Raw genomic sequence first — 12,294 nt, forward strand, 5'->3', positions numbered from 1 at the left:
TATGGGGTGGAGCGCCATCCTGCATAAACATAGTCCGTTCCAGCAGGTCTTTATCAGCCAAGCTGGGGATGATGCGATTCTGTAACATATCGGCGTACCTCTCACCCGACAAGGTAGTAGTTTTGCTGTCCAGCGCCATCTGTCGGACATTTTGTGAACGTTGTTTTTTTTGTTCTAATAAAACCCCATGTTTTTTGAAGAATGTGTGTCAATCTTTACCTCTCTATCTACATTATTCTGTGTATTATTAAGTTTTCAAATTTATACTGACTTTTTGATCACCCGGTATATGCACTACCTTATTTCCTGAGAGGAAACAAGGAGGACCAGCCTGATTACTAGGAAGTTTACTGACGAGGCCTCATTTGATCATGATGGTATTGCGAACAGCAGGAATAGCCATGTGTGGGACGAGTAAAACCCTCGCGCTGTAGCAGAGTCACACCATCAAGTACGTTTTGCTGTGAATATCTGGGCCTGCACTGTAGGCGCAATCTCATTGGACCATACTTCTACATGGCCTGAATTACCACCTATACTTGAGGCTCGTGTAAGGATTTTTACCTGAGTTGCTCCAAACGTACCCTTGGCTGTTCGTAGGAGGATGTGGATACGACATTGCGGTGCATCGCATCGCTTCATTGTGGAAGTCTGCAACCAGCTCAGTGCTGCATTTCCTGGTCGCTGGTTTGGAAGCGGAGGTCCTGTTTCCCGGCCGGCTGAGGTCACTCGATGTGAATCCCCTTGATTATTTCCTATGGGGATATCTAAAGTGGCGGCCGCTGTGGCCGAGCGGTTCTAGCCGCTTCAGTCCGGAACCGCGCTGCTGCTACGGTCGCAGGTTCGAATGCTGCCTAGGGCATGGATGTGTGTAATGTCCTTAGGTTTAAGTAGTTCTAAGTTCTAGGGCACTGATGACCTCAGATGTTAAGTCCCATAGTGCTCAGAGTCATTTGAACCAATATCTATAGTCACTTGTGTATGAGACCCCAGTGGATAGGGAGATGGAATTAGTTGCCAGAATTGTAGCTGCTTGTGATGTTATTCGAAACACCACAATGGTTCATGCTGTGTTGGCAGAAGAGCTGTGTTGCTAGAGGAGGCCGAAATGCACGCGTTTAATTACACGCAGACGGGCGTGAGGTCTGGAACAGTTAAATGTAATTAATATAGCCAATAAGGTACGCTGTTGCTGGAATACTCAACTTTAATCCATGATTGGTGAACGTACATGTTTTACAGCATCAATAGTAACTGGTAATGGCGCTTTGCTAGGTCGTAGCAAATGACGTAGCTGAAGGCTATGCTAACTATCGTCTCGGCAAATGAGAGCGTATTTGTCAGTGTAGCATCGCTAGCAAAGTCGGCTGTACAACTGAGGCGAGTGCTAGGACGTCTCTCTAGACGTCCCGTGTGACGGCGCTCGGTCTGCAATCACTGACAGTGGCGACACGCGGGTCCGGCGTATACTAATGGACCGCGGCCGATTTAAAGGCTACCACCTAGCAAGTGTGGTGTCCGGCGGTGACACCACAGTTTAAATGGCTCTGAGCACTATGAGACTTAACTTCTGAGGTCATCAGTCCCCTAGAACTTAGAACTACGTCAACCTGACTAACCTAAGGACTTCACACACATCCATGCCCGAGGCAGGATTCGAACCTGCTACCGTAGCGGTCGCGCGGTTCCAGACTGTAGCGCCTAGGACCACTCGGCCACCCCGGCCGGCTACTCGAAACACACCAGGGGTATTTGTCAGGGTGCGTCAGAATCTTCATCCTTGCATTGACTTTGATGGCCGTCAGTTTCGGCACATTTTGTAAGCTACAGTACAAATGGTACAATCATTGCGTCAATGACGGCATTGTAGTTAACTGTAACTAATGTAAATAAAAAAAGTACGCAGTAATGTGATTTTATTCCTATTCTCTCCTTAAGCTGGCTTCTCCGAACCCGGGTTCCCTACCTCAAATTGTTTAGTGGAGTATCCTCTATGTCCTGGTAAATTTTTGCACGCTTTTACGAAAACACCCTGCATTTTTATAATTATTGCTTTATTTTTAGGCATTGCTGAAACCGCTACAAGCAGTTCTCTTATCAACGTCATGAGGAAGATGTTATATTTAATTTTCAACCATTCTCTTTTTTGATTGCCTGTCAGAAACTTCAACTTTACTGCCCCTCATTAATGTCGAACAGTTTTATTACATTAATATCGTTTCATCTTCTCTGGTACCTTAACGCCCTAGTGGAAGTGTTCTCTCAGATTTTCGAGGAAGTAGTCAATAAGTGAGTGTAGGGGGTGCTACAACCCAGATTCATGAAATTTTCCAACGTACAATTGAAAGAAAAACAGCCCTCGGTCACTATTTTTAACAAATTAACCTGGTTTCAACACTGCTAGGAATGTCTTCCTCAGGATTTAAAATCTATATTCTATAACATCGTCACAGAGATTTAAGATAAAGAGTCCGTTTTGCAACCTGCACCACGCAAGTAACGAGCAGCCCTTAGTGGCTCGCCATCCCAGTTTTCTTTATCTTAAATATCTTTGTGCCTATTGACCTTTTGGCATATTTATTATTTATAAATGACATATAAATACTGCCAGTCTTTTACGATGATTCCGTACTTATACCCTATCATACGTTTTTAGTCATAATTCTGTGACCATGTTACAGAATATAGACCATTCTTTGATTTAAATTCTGAGGAAGACACTCCTAGCAGTGTTGAAACCTGGATAATTTGTTAAAAATAGTGACCGAGGGCTGTTTTTCTTTCAGTCGTAACTATTCACGGTCTCTGAACGTGCAGCCATGTACAAAATTTTCCATTGTAGTTTTTACAATGTTTTGTTGTTTTAATGTTATTCCATGAAACGTTTTCAGTAACAGATCTGAAGGTAATCCGTGCATGTTTTTCCATAGCTACGATAGTGAGGGTAGCTGAAGAAATAAATTAAAATTTTGGCCACAGCCAGGGCTACAGTCCAGGTCACCTTTCTTGGTGAAAATGCTAGCGATTACACCACCACAGCATAATGGGGAAATCCTGTACGCCGCGCGAGGTAGCCGCGTGGCCTTGGGTGCCTTGCCACGGTTCGCGCGGCTGCCCCGTCGAAGGTTCGAGTCCTCCTTCGAACTTGGGTGTGTGTGTTGTCCTTAGCGTGAGTCTAACTTAAACTAAGTAGTGTCTAAGTCTAGGGACTGATGACCTTAGGAGTTTGGTCCCATACGAACTTACCACCACCACCACCACCACCACCAAATCCTGTACCCCAGGTGCAGCTGATTTATAGATCTTATTATGTCCAACACTGGGGTGCTATTCCAGTGCTGGAGAACCTCGGCAGTAGTGACGATCTAAGAAGGGGAAATAAGCTGAAGATGTGAAGTTTCTGTTGAGGAGGGCATCGAACTTTGGTAGCAAGGTCAACTATGGCGTTCCGATGGTGTAATGGCTAGCATTTCTGCCTAGTTAGTAAGAAGACCTCTGTTCAAGTCCCAGCTGTAGCACAAACTTTAATTCATTCCTTCAGCTTCCATTATCGTAGATAAAGATGAGACTCAAATGTCTCGAGGAAAATTTAATTATAAGATTTTCCCCTAACATTCATTCTATTCGGAAAATTCGACACCCCTTGGATGGGGTTCACTGCCCTCGGGCAGTAGAGCAATGGCGGAGCAACACTCAGCTGAATGGTTGCCTAAATCTCTGTACAGATACGTTTTGAAAGTGCTCAACAGAGGTGGCAGCGAGGTTGTTGCCGAACTAGGAGGTAATTTTATTCAAATTTGTAAGTGTTGCACCCCCCCCCCCCAGCCCCCCACCCCCCACCCCCTCGACCACACCACAAAAGCGGGCGAAGCAGAATGGCTGAAAAAGCATTAACACCCTATGTTGCTTCGGATCGCGTTCATATTTCTTCGAATGATTTTGATCGGTCCCTAACGTTCCACCCTGTGTACCAGAGCAAAAATTGCGGTCGCACTATACTCAGAAAGGGTCAGATCACATTCAGTAGGGTTGCAGACCCCCGTTGTATTTAAGGTTGAATCGTTCGGGCGGTGTCGGCGGTGTAGCAGGTTGACAAGAAGATCGTGCAGTTGCTCATCACATTGCGAACTGTCATTTTTGACGGCAAAATCTGTGGGAATCAACGCCCCAAACGGAGGGGCGGTTTCACTGTCGCCCTTTGTGCCACCCACTAAGGTCTTTTCGTGTCGATTGTGAGCGACGATGTGTCTTAAACGCTTTCCTCGTCCACCCATAACAAAGCGTATAACCGTACCACTAGTATTGTAATTCAGTATGCTTTTACCTAAATAACAGAAACCCTGTCTCTATGTTGCCACGTATAACCCTCTTAGTAATATTTAGTATAGTTTCCAAATAAAGTATACTACGGGAGGAAGGTCCTGCTAATAGGAAAAGCTAATCAATACCCTTTTTACAGTATTTGGCCGTGTGTTGTGTCTAATGGATAAGTAAGTCAGAATATTCAATTTTTTTCTTAAGATCTTACCCAGCGCTTAGAAAAAAACGCAGTATGAATAGTATTACACTACTGGCCATTAAAACTGCTACACGAAGAAGAAATGCAGATGATAAACGGGTATTCATTGGACAAATATATTATACTAGAACTGAAATGTGATTACAAATGACTCTGAGCACTATGGGACTTAACATCTATGGTCATCAGTCGTCTAGAACTTAGAACTACTTAAACCTAACTAACCTAAGGACAGCACACAACACCCAGTCATCACGAGGCAGAGAAAATCCCTGACCCCGCCGGGAATCGAACCCGGGAACCCGGGCGTGCTAAGCGAAAACGCTACCGCACGACCACGAGCTGCGGACTGAAATTTGATTACATTTCACGTAATTTGGGTGCATAGATCTTGAGACATCAGTATCCAGAACAACCACCTCTGGCCGTAATAACGGCCTTGGCACGCCAGGGCATTGAGTAAAACAAAGCTTGGATGGCGTGTACAAGTACAGCTGTCCATGCAGCTTCAACACGATACCACAGTTCATCAGGAGTAGTGACTGGCGTATTGTGACGAGCCAGTTGCTCGGCCACCATTAACCAGACGTTTTCAGTTGGTGAGAGATCTGGAGAATGTGCTGGCCAGGGCAGCAGTCAAACATTTTCTGTATCCAGAAAAACACGTACAGGACCTGCAACATGCGGTCGTGCATTATTCTGCTGAAATGTAGGGTTTCGCAGGGATCGAATGAAGGATAGAGCCACGGGTCGTATCACATCTGAAATGTAACGTCCTCTGTTCAAAGTGCCGTCAATGCGAACTGGAGGTGACCGAGACGTGACCAATGGCACCCCGTACCATCACGCCGGGTGATACGCCAGTATGGCGATGACGACTACACTCTTCCAATGTGCATTCACCACGATGTCGCCAAACACGGATGCGACCATCATGATGCTGTAAACAGAACCTGGATTCATCCGAAAAAATGATGTTTTGCCATTCGTGCACCCCGGTTCGTCGTTGAGTACCCCATCGCAGGCGCTCCTGCCTGTGACGCAGCGTCAAGGGTAACCGCAGCCATGCTCTCCGAGCTGATAGTCCATGCTGCTGCAAACGTCGTCGAACTGTTCGTGCAGATGGTTGTTGTCTTGCAAACAACGTCCCCATCTGTTGACTCAGGGATCGAGACGTGGCTGCACGATCCGTTACTGCCATGAAGATAAGATGCCTGTCATCTCGACTGCTAGTGATACGAGGCCGTTGGGATGGAGCACGGCGTTCCGCATTACCCTCCTGAACCCACCGATTCCACATTCTGCTAACAGTCATTGGATCTCGACCAACGCGAGCAGCAATGTCGCGATACGATAAACCGCAATCGTGACGGGCTACAATCCGACCTTTATCAAAGCCGGAAACGTGGTGGTACGCATTTCTCCTCCTTACACGAGGCATCACAACAACGTTTCACCAGGCAACGCCGGCCAACTGCTGTTTGTGTATGAGAAATTGGTTGGAAACTTTCCTCATGTGAGCACGTTGCAGGTGTCGCCAGCGGCGCCAACCTTGTGTGAATGCTCTGAAAAGCTAATCATTTGCATATCACAGCATCTTCTCCCTGTCGGTTAAATTTCGCGTCTGTAGCGCGTCATCTTCGTGGTGTATCAGTTTTAATGGCCAGTAGTGTACATCTCATTTTCATTGCTTGGCTGCTGACCGTACTGAACTGGACATTTTCTGAATACACTGACAGCATGTTGTTGTGTGGCAAATCTCAGTGCAGTGGGGAGGTTGCTCGTCAACTGCGTAGGCATTTACTACACTGTCAGACACCTTCATCTCCGTCTTTGATATGTTGTACCAGCGGACCTTTGAGACCACCAGCTAGGCCAGTTGTGGTGCTTTACAGCAGTGCAGAACTCCCGAGTCTGAAGAGGCTGAACTGGACGCAGGTGAAGAGGATACACTGACGAATATCACAAACGGAGCAGGCAGACTGAATGTGGATCACCAGACTGTTTGTCTACAGAAACAGCAGCTACATCCATATCAACCCCAGGAGGTACAAGCAATGCAGCCACAGGATTTTGCGTCATGAGCCCACATCTGCAAGTGTTTCTTGCACTGTTAAGTGGACGAGCCTGACTTTCCATGGAGGATCCTTTCTACAGGTGAAGCCGTTCATCAGGCAAGGTGTTCTCAATCCCCACAATGTGGAAGAAATGATCATACATAGTGAGAAATGGTCATCATAATAAAATAAGAGAAATCAGCTCAAAAGGAAAGATTTAGGTGTTCCTTTTTCCCACGTGCCATTCGAGAGTGGAATGGCAGAGAAGTAGTATGAAAATGGTTCGATGAACCCTCTGCCAGGCACTGAAGTGTGAATTGCACAGTAACCATGTAGATGTAGAAGTAGCTGTAGATGTGGTTATGTGGAGGCTGATGAAAACCCACATCGTGCCTGCTCCCGTGGGTTTCAGAGATGATTAGGGTGTAGACATTTGGGCTGCATTCCTGGATGGATGTGCAACTGGACTGTATCTTCTTCCACCACATCTCACGAGTGCCACATACTTGCAATTTCTCGACTGAGTACCACACGGTTCTCGGAAGATGTACCACTGCATCTGCATCAAGACGTATGGTCCCAGCATGATGGCATACCATCTCATTTTTCTTGTGCAGTCTGAGATCATATGGACCAATGAACTGGAGAACAGTGGATAGGTTGTGGTGGCTCAGTTGCTTGGCCTGCGTGTTCTGACTTGAACCTGCTAGACTATTACCTGTGGGGTGACTTGAAATTCTTGTTTTATAACACACCTGTGGCATCGGAGGAACTCCTGTTGGCACAAATGCAGCTGCAGCAGGTACTGGAGGACCAGAGATTGGTGATCGTGAGGATTGAAACATGCTGTGTTGATGTCGGTGGTCATCACATCGAGCCGTACTTATAAGTGGACCCAGACAATAAGCAGCAAGAGCCAGGAAGGAAAAGTGTGTTGTGATATTTTGCATGCAGTGGGAAAATGATACCTTTCTGGACATGAGTTCGTATGCCAAATTTAGCTGTCTTGGACCCATCCACAAGTCCTCAAGACTGTGTAAGGGAATTTAGTTACACAATAAATAAACAAACTGGTCACTTGAAACTTCCTGGCAGATTAAAACTGTGTGCCCGACCGAGACTCGAACTCGGGACCTTTGCCTTCCGCGGGCAAGTGCTCTACCAACTGAGCTACCGAAGCACGACTCACGCTCGGTACTCACGGCTTTACTTCTGCCAGTACCTCGTCTCCTACCTTCCAAACTTTACAGAAGCTCTCCTGCGAACCTTGCAGAACTAGCACTCCTGAAAGAAAGGATATTGCGGAGACATGGCTTAGCCACAGCCTGGGGGATGTTTCCAGAATGAGATTTTCACTCTGCAGCGGAGTGTGCGCTGATATGAAACTTCCTGGCAGATTACAACTGTGTGCCAGTTCGAGTCTCGCTCGGGCACACAGTTTTAATCTGCCAGGAAGTTTCATATCAGCGCACACTCCGCTGCAGAGTGAAAATCTCATTCTGTAAACTGGTCACTTGTTTGCCAGCCGGTGTGGCCAGACTGAAGCGCCTAGAACCGCATGACCGCTACTGTCGCAGGTTCGAATCCTGCCTCGGGCATGGATGCGTGTGATGTCCTTACGTTGGTTAGGTTTAAGTAGTTCTACGTTCTAGGGGACTGATGACCACAAATGTTAAATCCCATAGTGCTCAGAGCCATTTGAACCATTTTTGGTCACTTATCTGATCCCATAATATAAACAAGGTGGCCAACAGATGCTGTTATCACTTATTGATTTAAGTCCTGGATGTTTATTCGCCTGGCCTCTTTCCAAGTTCCTGCCTCCCACTTTCTTCCCCACTCTCCCCATCCACATTTTTCTGACCCAGTTCAGTGATGCGTAAATGGCAAGACAGGCTGAATTTCTACGATTTACGATAGACATCACCGTGAAATCCAAATGTGCCTTATACTTTTGGTTGAAATAGTATAATTTAATGGCATCATGACTGCCCTATGGTATTTTTTGTAAGCTCACCAACATACGACCTCCTTCAATTCCTGTTTATAGTTCTGCAGCAATTTGCTATAATTTTAGGGTTATTTGCTACATTTCGCCAATTTTCTCCCTGTATTTCAGATATCCACTTTTTCAGAATCGCCATAAAAGACACATGTAAACATGAGACTTTAAATATCTTTAAAAAAAGAAGAAATATACCTGAATTTAAAGTGTACCTCATTGCGGATGCATATCTATATCAAATGTACAACACTAAAAAGATCTCCCCCACTTTGCATCAAAATCAGTGTGTGTAATAGTTCTTTTAGGATTTCCAATAGTATTCTCATTTACAGGTAAGCAAGCAGAATTGCGACAATTTTTTTCTTATATCCCCACATTACAGCAAAATTGTGGAAAGTTGTTTTGCTGGCGCTAAAACCTTGGTCCAGAAACCTAAGGGAAAGTAGTAGAAGAGTGTCTCCCAACATTTATGAGGTTATTACCTGTAAGTGCAGTCAGATATTACCTAGTACCCCTACCAAATATCATTACCATTAGTGCTTAGCTAAATTTTAGAATGAAAAAAAATTCTGTTTGAACACTTTTGTTCTTAGAATGATGGAAGATAGTTTCTGTAGGTGTTGTTTATATGTTGTTGTTGTGGTCTTCAGTCCTGAGACTGGTTTGATGCAGCTCTCCATGCTACTCTATCCTGTGCAAGTTTCTTCATCTCCCAGTACCTACTGCAACCTACATCCTTCTGAATCTGCTTAGTGTATTCATATCTTGGTCTCCCCCTACGATTTTTACCCTCCACACTGCCCTCCAATACTAAATTGGTGATCCCTTGATGCCTCATAACATGTCCTACCAACCGATCCCTTCTTCCGGTCAAGTTGTGCCACAAACTTCTCTTCTCCCCAATTCTATTCAGTACCTCCTCATTAGTTATGTGATCTACCCATCTAATCTTCAGCATTCTTCTGTAGCACCACATTTCGAAAGCTTCTATTCTCTTCTTGTCCAAACTATTTACCGTCCATGTTTCACATCCATACATGGCTACACTCCATACAAATACTTTCAGAAATGACTTCCTGACACTTAAATCTATACTCGATGTTAACAAATTTCTCTTCTTCAGAAACGCTTTCCTTGCCATTGCCAGTCTACATTTTATATCCTCTCTACTTCGACCATCATAAGTTATTTTGCTCCCTAAATAGCAAAACTCCTTTACTACTTTAAGTGTCTCATTTCCTAATCTAATACCCTCAACATCACCCGACTTAATTCGACTACATTCCATTATCCTCGTTTTGCTTTTGTTGATGTTCATCTCATATCCTCCCTTCAAGACACCATCCATTCCGTTCAACTTCTCTTGCAAGTCCTTTGCTGTCTCTGACAGAATCACAATGTCATCGGCGAACCTCAAAGTTTTTATTTCTTCTCCATGGATTTTAATACCTACTCCGAATTTTTCTTTTGTTTCCTTTACTGCTTGCTCAATATACAGATTGAATAACATCGGGGAGAGGCTACAACCCTTTCTCACTCCCTTCCCAGCCATTGCTTCCCTCTCATGTCCCTCGACTGTTATAACTACCATCTGGTTTCTGTACAAATTCTAAATAGCCTTTCGCTCCCTGTATTTTACCCCTGCCACCTTTAGAATTTGAAAGAGAGTATTCCAGTCAACATTGTCAAAAGCTTTTTCTAAGTCTACAAATGCTAGAAACGTAGGTTTGCCTTTCCTTAATCTTTCTTCTAAGATAAGTCGTAAGGTCAGTATTGCCTCACGTGTTCCAGTATTTCTACGGAATCCAAACTGATCTTCCCCGAGGTCGGCTTCTACTAGTTTTTCCATTCGTCTGTAAATAATTTGTGTTAGTATTTTGCAGCTGTGGCTTATTAAACTGATTGTTCGGTAATTTTCACATCTGTCAACACCTGCTTTCTTTGGGATTGGAATTATTGTATTCTTCTTGAAGTCTGAGGGTATTTCGCCTGTTTCATACATCTTGCTCACCAGATGGTAGAGTTTTGTCAGGACTGGCTCTCCCAAGGCCGTCAGTAGTTCCAATGGAATGTTGTCTACTCCGGGGGCCTTGTTTCGACTCAGGTCTTTCAGTGCTCTGTCAAACTCTTCACGCAGTATCGTATCTCCCATTTCATCTTCATCTACATCCTGTTCCATTTCCATAATATTATCCTCAAGTACATCGCTCTTGTATAGGCCCTCTATATACTCCTTCCACCTTTCTGCTTTCCCTTCTTTGCTTAGAACTGGGTTTCCATCTGAGCTCTTGATGTTCATACAAGTGGTTCTCTTATCTCCAAAGGTCTCTTTAATTTTCCTGTAGGCAGTATCTATCTTACCCCTAGTGAGATAAGCCTCTACATCCTTACATTTGTCCTCTAGCCATCCCTGTTTAGCCATTTTGCACTTCCTGTCGATCTCATTTTTGAGACGTTTGTATTCCTTTTTGCCTGCTTCATTTACTGCATTTTTATATTTTCTCCTTTCATCAATTAAGTTCAGTATTTCTTCTGTTACCCAAGGATTTCTACTAGCCCTCGTCGTTTTACCTACTTGATCGTCTGCTGCCTTCACTACTTCATTCCTCAAAGCTACCCATTCTTCTTCTACTGTATTTCTTTCCCCCATTCCTGTCAATTGTTCCCTTATGCTCTCCCTGAAACTCTGTACAACCTCTGGTTCTTTCAGTTTATCCAGGTCCCATCTCCTTAAATTCCCACCTTTTTGCAGTTTCTTCAGTTTTAATCTACAGGTCATAACCAATAGATTGTGGTCAGAGTCCACATCTGCCCCTGGAAATGTCTTACAATTTAAAACATGGTTCCTAAATCTCTATCTTACCATTATATAATCTATCTGATACCTTTTAGTATCTCCAGGGTTCTTCCATGTATACAACCTTCTATCATGATTCTTAAACCAAGTGTTAGCTATGATTAAGTTGTGCTCTGTGCAAAATTCTACCAGGCGGCTTCCTCTTTCATTTCTTAGCCCCAATCCATATTCACCTACTACGTTTCCTTCTCTCCCTTTTCCTACTACCGAATTCCAGTCACCCATGACTATTAAATTTTCGTCTTCCTTCACTATCTGAATAATTTCTTGAATTTCTTCATACATTTCTTCAATTTCTTCGTCATCTGCAGAGCTAGTTGGCATATAAACTTGTACTACTGTAGTAGGTGTGGGCTTCGTATCTATCTTGGCCACAATAATGCGTTCACTATGCTGTTTGTAGTAGCTTACCCGCATTCCTATTTTCCTATTCATTATTAAACCTACTCCTGCATTATCCCTATTTGACTTTGTGTTTATAACCCTGTAGTCACCTGACCAGAAGTCTTGTTCCTCCTGCCACCGAACTTCACTAATTCCCACTATATCTAACTTTAACCTATCCATTTCCCTTTTTAAATTTTCTAACCTACCTGCCCGATGAAGGGATCTGACATTCCACGCTCCGATTCGTAGAATGCCAGTTTTCTTTCTCCTGATAACGACATCCTCTTGAGTAGTCCCCGCCCGGAGATCCGAATGGGGGACTATTTTACCTCCGGAATATTTTACCCAAGAGGACGCCATCATCATTTAATCATACAGTAAAGCTGCATGCCCTCGGGAAAAATTACGGCCGTAGTTTCCCCTTGCTTTCAGCCGTTCGCAGTACCAGCACAGCAAGGCCGTTTTGGTT

At 44.3% G+C, this 12,294-nt stretch overlaps 1 protein-coding gene and 1 non-coding gene across 2 annotated transcripts in view; one reads left to right on the forward strand and one right to left on the reverse strand.

The window, feature by feature from the left end:
- Nucleotides 1–12,294, forward strand: part of LOC126427973 (nascent polypeptide-associated complex subunit alpha, muscle-specific form-like) — a 243,096-nt gene that overhangs the window by 13,334 nt on the left and 217,468 nt on the right. The gene's annotated exons all lie outside the window — the stretch shown is intronic.
- On the reverse strand, nucleotides 7,683–7,757 carry Trnap-cgg (transfer RNA proline (anticodon CGG)). The gene has a single exon. It is a non-coding gene; the product is annotated as a tRNA-Pro (tRNA).

Source organism: Schistocerca serialis, chromosome 12 (assembly GCF_023864345.2).
Source record: "Schistocerca serialis cubense isolate TAMUIC-IGC-003099 chromosome 12, iqSchSeri2.2, whole genome shotgun sequence".
Classification (NCBI taxonomy): domain Eukaryota; kingdom Metazoa; phylum Arthropoda; class Insecta; order Orthoptera; family Acrididae; genus Schistocerca; species Schistocerca serialis.